Raw genomic sequence first — 7,025 nt, forward strand, 5'->3', positions numbered from 1 at the left:
GAATATGATAGGTGATTCATCTCTTTTTTTCCAAAGGTTTCCCAATTATTTCGAAAGAATAGAATTAATGTGTTTTTCGTTTTATATGTGAGTCAGAAAAAGGCTTATCTGTGAGTCATAGGACCAATACACGCGCTTTCAATCGAACATTAATAATTATTTTCCTTTAATTGATGTCTAATCATTTATAATAAATAAAATCAATATTCGATTCGCCATGTTTTTGACCATTATTCATTATTTGAGAAAAAACAGATTTTCTCCACGAAAGAAAAGAATTGTGGAATCGTCAAGACAACAATAATAAGAAAAGATAAACATTAAATAAAAGTTTTTCTACTAAGAAATATTACAGCTTGTGATCGAAAAAAATATTTGAAATTAATCATAAAGTAATAAAATTGATTAATAATTTTTAAAACTTCCAAATCTTTTAAATCTTTATGCTTTTTAAATAAATATACAGGATATTCAGTAAGTTTTGAGAAAGCGCTCGTGTGTAGAAAGGATATACTAAACTGAGTCGAAAAGTCCATTACTATTTTGCAATTTTTGCAATAGTCAACGAGATATTAATTTCTAAAGATTGTCAAATAAATGGATAAAATCGACGCATAAGACAATTTTAACATTTCTTTCAAAGTTCTTTATAAAATATCTTAAAGATATTTCTTAAAGAACTCTGAACAGTATTTTAAAGTTGTTTGCATCGATTTTAGATATTCTGCTCATTGGATAACTGAAAAGAAATTGCAAAACTTGCAAATTAGTAAAAAACTTTTTGATTCAGCTTAGTCCATAATCTATACACTGGAATGCTTTGTCAAAATTTACTGGATACCCTGTATATCACATGTATTTTGAAAAATATAACTTTACTTAAAAATAATCTATAAAACTATATATGATAATATTTGATTATGTTATTTTAAATATCAAATTTTTAACTACGAGAAAAATGCTATACTCACTTTACATAGCACTTTACATAGAACTTTATTAGACAACTCTTTTATTTATACATTTCTTTTATTTATATTTAATATAAACAACTTTTTTTTACATGAAATTAAAAGTTTTACTCTGTAGTTAATTTTCATTAAATTGTTGGCAGACTAACAAAAATCAAATTAAGATCTAAGTTAAGTTTCACGGAATTTCAGGATTCACGTAACACTCAAATATTTGTGGCGTTTTAGTTAACATACTTTAGTATCTTCTCCGTAAATTCATTTTTTCTTTCAGCTTCTTTTTCCATTTGTCTTTGTGCCTCCTCTGATTATTAGCAGGATTTCAACCTCGAAATGTTCAAAACTTTTTGGTTCTTCTTGGCTAGATAATTATCGACAATAAAATTTTTATTTTTATTTAGTTTTTATTTTATTTTTATTTGGATTTTATCTATGCTCTAAGATAGATTTTATAATTAACTCGAATTAATAATATCCTCGAAAATCGAAGATATCTTATTCAGATTGTCTAGTTATAGAAATTTACTATTTTTATTTTTATTTTTTCTTAATCCAATTTTTCCTCGGATTTCTCTGCAACAAATGGATAATCATTTCTGCAGTTCGTTATTTTAATTAACGCACCACGGCCGCACGACATTAAATCGAGCTGTTGTTATGAATTTTTTTTATCGAGTCGAGTAATAATTAACGCGATATCTCGTTATCCAAATTAATAATGCGGCATCGTTCCTGATTTTGACAGAGCGTTAGAATTTTTTATACACGCAGTATTGTCTTTAAAGCGAATGAAGCGCTCTTAGAAACAAGTAATATGTCTTCTTAAAGGTCTCTCCTTTGATGGCTTCAAAAAATTGATTTTTTTTGTTGATTTTTATTCTTACATATATGTAGATACTTCCCCCCCACTCCTCTCTCTCTCTCTCTCTCTCTCTCTCTCTCTCTCTCTCTCTTATAAAAGGATTTTTTGAAATTCGCAATATTAACGGAACTACGAGTTTAAATATGTAAGGATGCGCGGACCCTCCAAACACATGATGGACGCAAATCGTCGCACATTCTCAAAAGAAATCAGAACAGCCAAGAAATTAAAGAAACTCGCAGAAAACGAATTTTTTGAAAAAGAAGATTTATTATATTGCCCCGGAATGCAGAATAACCGTAAGTGCTTTGAAACTATTGTTAAATATGAAAAAGTGAAAGTAAAACTTTAAACGTGTTTTTCTTGAAATCTCATGTTTTCTTGGTGGAAATGATGAACTAAAAAACTAATTAAGATAACTTCTTGATTCTTTTTTCTTTTTGATCCTAATACTTTTGCACATGGCATGAACTAGAATTAAGTTTTTACAAAAATTTAATTTTTTATAAACGAAAAGAAACAGATTTTTTTACATTATTTTAACAAAAATAAAATCTTTTTTTTTGAAAAGTCATTTTCACAAATTTCATACATTTGACTTTTTAGTTCATGCCATATAGCGACACTCATATAATTAATAAAAAATTTTGGTTCAAATCATTTGCACAGGCTGAATCATTTCTACTATGGAAGCGTATTTTTTTGAAGACTCTTACTTCGATCGCTATTTTAAGATATAATATCAAACTGCATTTTTTACAAATAAAAAATTTTTTTCTGTTTTTTAAATATTAAATAATTTTATGCAAAAATCCGCATTTCTCTATATGTAACAGATTTTCTTTAAAAAATTTATAAAGATATGCTAATTTTAGGCCGTCAAAGATAAAAATTCTCTTAACATTTAAGATAAATAAATTACTTATGAAAAAATTCATTTACAACTGATGAAAACATTTCTTCATAAAAATTTGTCACAAAAATCATGCTATGAAATAAAATTAATTAATTTTTTTTTTAAATATTGGTTATTTCTTCTTCAAATTTTATTTTTATAGAAACATATCTAACAACTATACATTAGTGATATGCATTTTGCATGATTTTTCGTGAACAATTTTAATTTATATTAATATTTTTTTGTTGGAATAATATTTCCTACAGAATCTTTTTTAAATTGGTTTAGTTTCAAATTTGCGATTTAATCGCCGGGAATAATATTCTCGTAATTAAAATCCGCTTTCGTAGAAATTCGTGGAACACCAAATCACTCGAGATAGCCATCGCTGGAATTAAACGCAATTAATATTCGTTGTGCCTTTTATCGTATTTGTGAAATGAATTCAATAATCTAAACTGAATTCCATCGACTTGGTATGCTTTTGTAATTAATTTGAATTAATTAGGTTATTTTGTACTTGTTAGATCTCGAGACAGTTGATTAAGTAATATTAGTTTATTAATTTCTGGGACTGTGTTATATGGGACTATAACATTGACATACGAGTATAACCGTATGATTATTGTTGATATATAATTTTTCTAATAATATATGATAATCATGATTATATGATTCATTCTCTAGCTTCAAAATCAAAAAGACGTATCCATGATTCTTTTGCGAATTAAGATAATAAAAATGGAATTAAGATAATAAAAAATATTAATGTATAAAACGTAAACCCAAATAATTAATAGGCACGAGGCATTAAGATAAATGAAGTCTCTCCGTTCTTCTTTGTTCTTAATGAATATTCGAAGTAGATGCTGAGAACGCGATTAACGTCGCACGCCAGTTAATCCTCAATTACGTATCGACCCTGCGTCGCATGCCACTAATATCGCAGAGCGATTCATTCTAAATTTGGTTCCCGATAATTACATTCCGCTCGTCTGATCGCCATCTTAGTCGTCAATATAATTAATTTCATCCACTTCAAATTTCAATAAGTTTCTAAATTTATTTTTTTCTCATTTTTTGGATAAATTCATCAAAAGTCCTTAGAGAGTTCCCTCATAGAAAGTTCTATATAAATATACACACAATACATATAAAATTCTGACAATACATTTAGAATTATATTAGTTATGAAACTGCAACACAAACGTAGATTAATATATTATAAAAAATAAAATTATATATTTTTCAATATTAAATAAATTAGCAGCTAATAATAAGTATATATATATATATATATATTTTTTTTTTAAATAAATGTATAGATAGACATATAATAATACTAAAAATGTTGAGCTTAAATCTCCTAATTTCTAAAAACTATATTTTCATAAACTTTGCAATCTGTTGTGGCGGATGCAATACGGAAAATCGATTTTCATATCTCTTAGATTTTGCATCTGGCCTGTCTGATATGAGACGTTCGATTTTTCTATCCCGATGTGTCGATCTCGTATGCTAGATTATGTACATATGTGTGTGTGTGTGTGTGTGTGTGTGTGTGTGTGTGTGTGTGTAGAATAAATATTGAAAAATGTATAGGATATATTTTGAAAGTATTATTTAAAATATATCATCAACTTTATTCAATTTTTCGAGTGCAAAGATTTTCATTACTTCACTACTTCGATTTTCACTACTTCGATTGTATAGAAAGTGAAACATCAGTATTGGAAATACTCACAGTATCGATATCAAATGTAACACTAATTCCCACGACGCTATATATTCGTGGTCCCGCGCTATGTGTACCGATATCGATCGAAAACCGGTTAAATATAGTCTTGCGCGACTGTTGCGGCACAAGTGCACACTCCGTCGCGATGCCAGACCAAGAAACAAATACGCAGGAACATACACGCATGTGTTTCCTCGCGTATACAAACACCTGATGAGAACCATCGCGCTTCCAAATCCTTTGTACACTAATCTAGTTATACTATGTATGAATCAGTGATATTTCTTCCTGTTTATTTCTATATATTTATAAAAAGATTTGAGAAATTGATTGAGAATGTATTTATTCTGATTTCCATCAATGTTAATTAACTTTAATTTTGGTTTAACTTATTTTTGAGAGATTTTTTTTTATTTTAAAAATTAAATTAAAATGTGAAGAAATTTAAACTGAAATTAAAACTAATCTATGTTGATGGAAAAAATAAACGCATGAATCAAATAAATTACAGAATAAACGCAATGACGAATAATAAAAAAATTCTGTAAACTTCTAATGAATATATTGCAAACGTTTTATTCTGTATCAAGAATATAATGAAATGTTTCTATTCCTATAAACAGGTAGAAGTATTAAAAATCCTTTTAATTGTACTTGTTTGTATTCTTGCAATCAAGTTTAGTTTGATAATATAAAATTGTAGAAACGTATAAAAATATAAAATTATAATCTGTATATAATCTTTTTATTTTACGTTTTATCCATCTAATAAGCAAGATTTTATTCAGCGTTAATTAAAAGCATTCGACATTATCATTATATATTTCTTTATATAAAAGAACCATATTGTATACTTTCTAGCTATTATTCGTGGAAAGAAATGTGTGCGTGTACATCGTACTGGTGATCATTGTGCTTCTTCTGATCCATCTTTTATATTTTTGGTGGATCGAAGAGGGGGTTAGAAGGGTGAGAAATGTCAAGAGGGTGAGAAAACGTTTTGATATCGACAAGAATATATTTTGAACGCATTTGGAAATGCTATGAATTTTATTCCGGTTCTCGCTGTTGGATAGCAAAGAACAAATAAGGCCGTTTAGAAAATAGGATCTATATAGGATGATTCACATATGATAGATATATACATAAATTTGGAAGCTTACCTTCTACATCCTTTTCTGGAATCAAAAATTCACATAAATATATCCTCTTTTTTGCGCATCTTGTGAAAAATATCAAACCAATCGCGTTTCGCTCTTTGTTATTGTACATAAATTTTGGAGTGTAAATGTGATAACGAGAATAGAGGAAAAGGAAGAATACAATTGTGAATTTTGATACTGTGAAAAGGATATTACAACGTCGAGGAAACATCGTTGTACTCTGCGCGAGACATTTTGATATCATAATAATACGAACGAATGATCTTCAGGTTAGCACAAAATGGCATAGATTCTGGATATATATACCAAAAATCGCCGTTTCAAATAATGTTTTAATTTTTTCGAATTGTATAAAATTAAAAAATTTTAGTTATACATAAATATGTGGGGTGTATACGCACGCGCGCGCGCGCGCGTGTGTGTGTGTGTGTGTGTGTGTGTGTGTAAAAGGTGTCTGATAAGTTTTGATGAAGTACTCTTATGTAGATAAAGTGGTAGGATTAAACTGAGTCGAAAAGTCCACTATCATTTTCGTAATAGTGAACGAAATATTAATTTCTGATGACAGATTGTCGAATAAGTGAGATAAAATTGATGCATAAAACAACATTAAAATTTCTAGAATTTTTTAAATAATGAAATATTTTAAAAATGGTTTTTAATGAACTCTTAAAGATATCTTAAAATTATTTTGCGTTAATTTTAGATATTCTGCTCATTGGACAACTAAACAAAATTGGGAAAATTGTGATACAGAACTTTTCGACTCGATTTAGTCTGCTCTATCTATATACGAACACTTTGTCAAAATTTACCAGCCATCATGTGCGTGCGTGCGTGCGTGCGTGTGTTTTGTGCGTGTGTGTGTGTGTGTGTGTGTGTGCGCGTGCATGTGTGTGTGTTGTATGTGTACACACATATAGGGTATTCCAATGACTATTAGCACCTCGAAATATCTTCGAATCTCTAGAGGAAAATTTGTGTAACCAAAATTGTACAATATGAAAGGGTCTATTATATGGCGATAATAATTTTGTCTAGTAGAGACGCTTCAAATATTTCAAGGTCAACTTTATTTTTTTTTAATGGAATTTTTAAATGGAATTATATAATTTTTTTATGTAATATGATTCCTCTTATAAAAGTATTAAAGTAAAAATATCGAAAAATCAATAGTTTACGAGATATTTTATATTTTATTCTGACACATTGATATAAAATGTTAAATAACTCATAAATTGATAATTTTTTGATAATCATATTTTAATATTTTTATGAACAGAATGATGAGATGAATCAAATTGATGTAAAGAAAGCACATAGTTGTTTTAAAAATATATGGCTGCAAAATAAATAATTTTTGAAGTCACTATATATTTTTATATTTTCTATA

The sequence above is a fragment of the Atta colombica genome, unplaced genomic scaffold (genome assembly GCF_001594045.1).
Source record: "Atta colombica isolate Treedump-2 unplaced genomic scaffold, Acol1.0 scaffold172, whole genome shotgun sequence".
NCBI classification, from domain to species: Eukaryota; Metazoa; Arthropoda; class Insecta; order Hymenoptera; family Formicidae; genus Atta; species Atta colombica.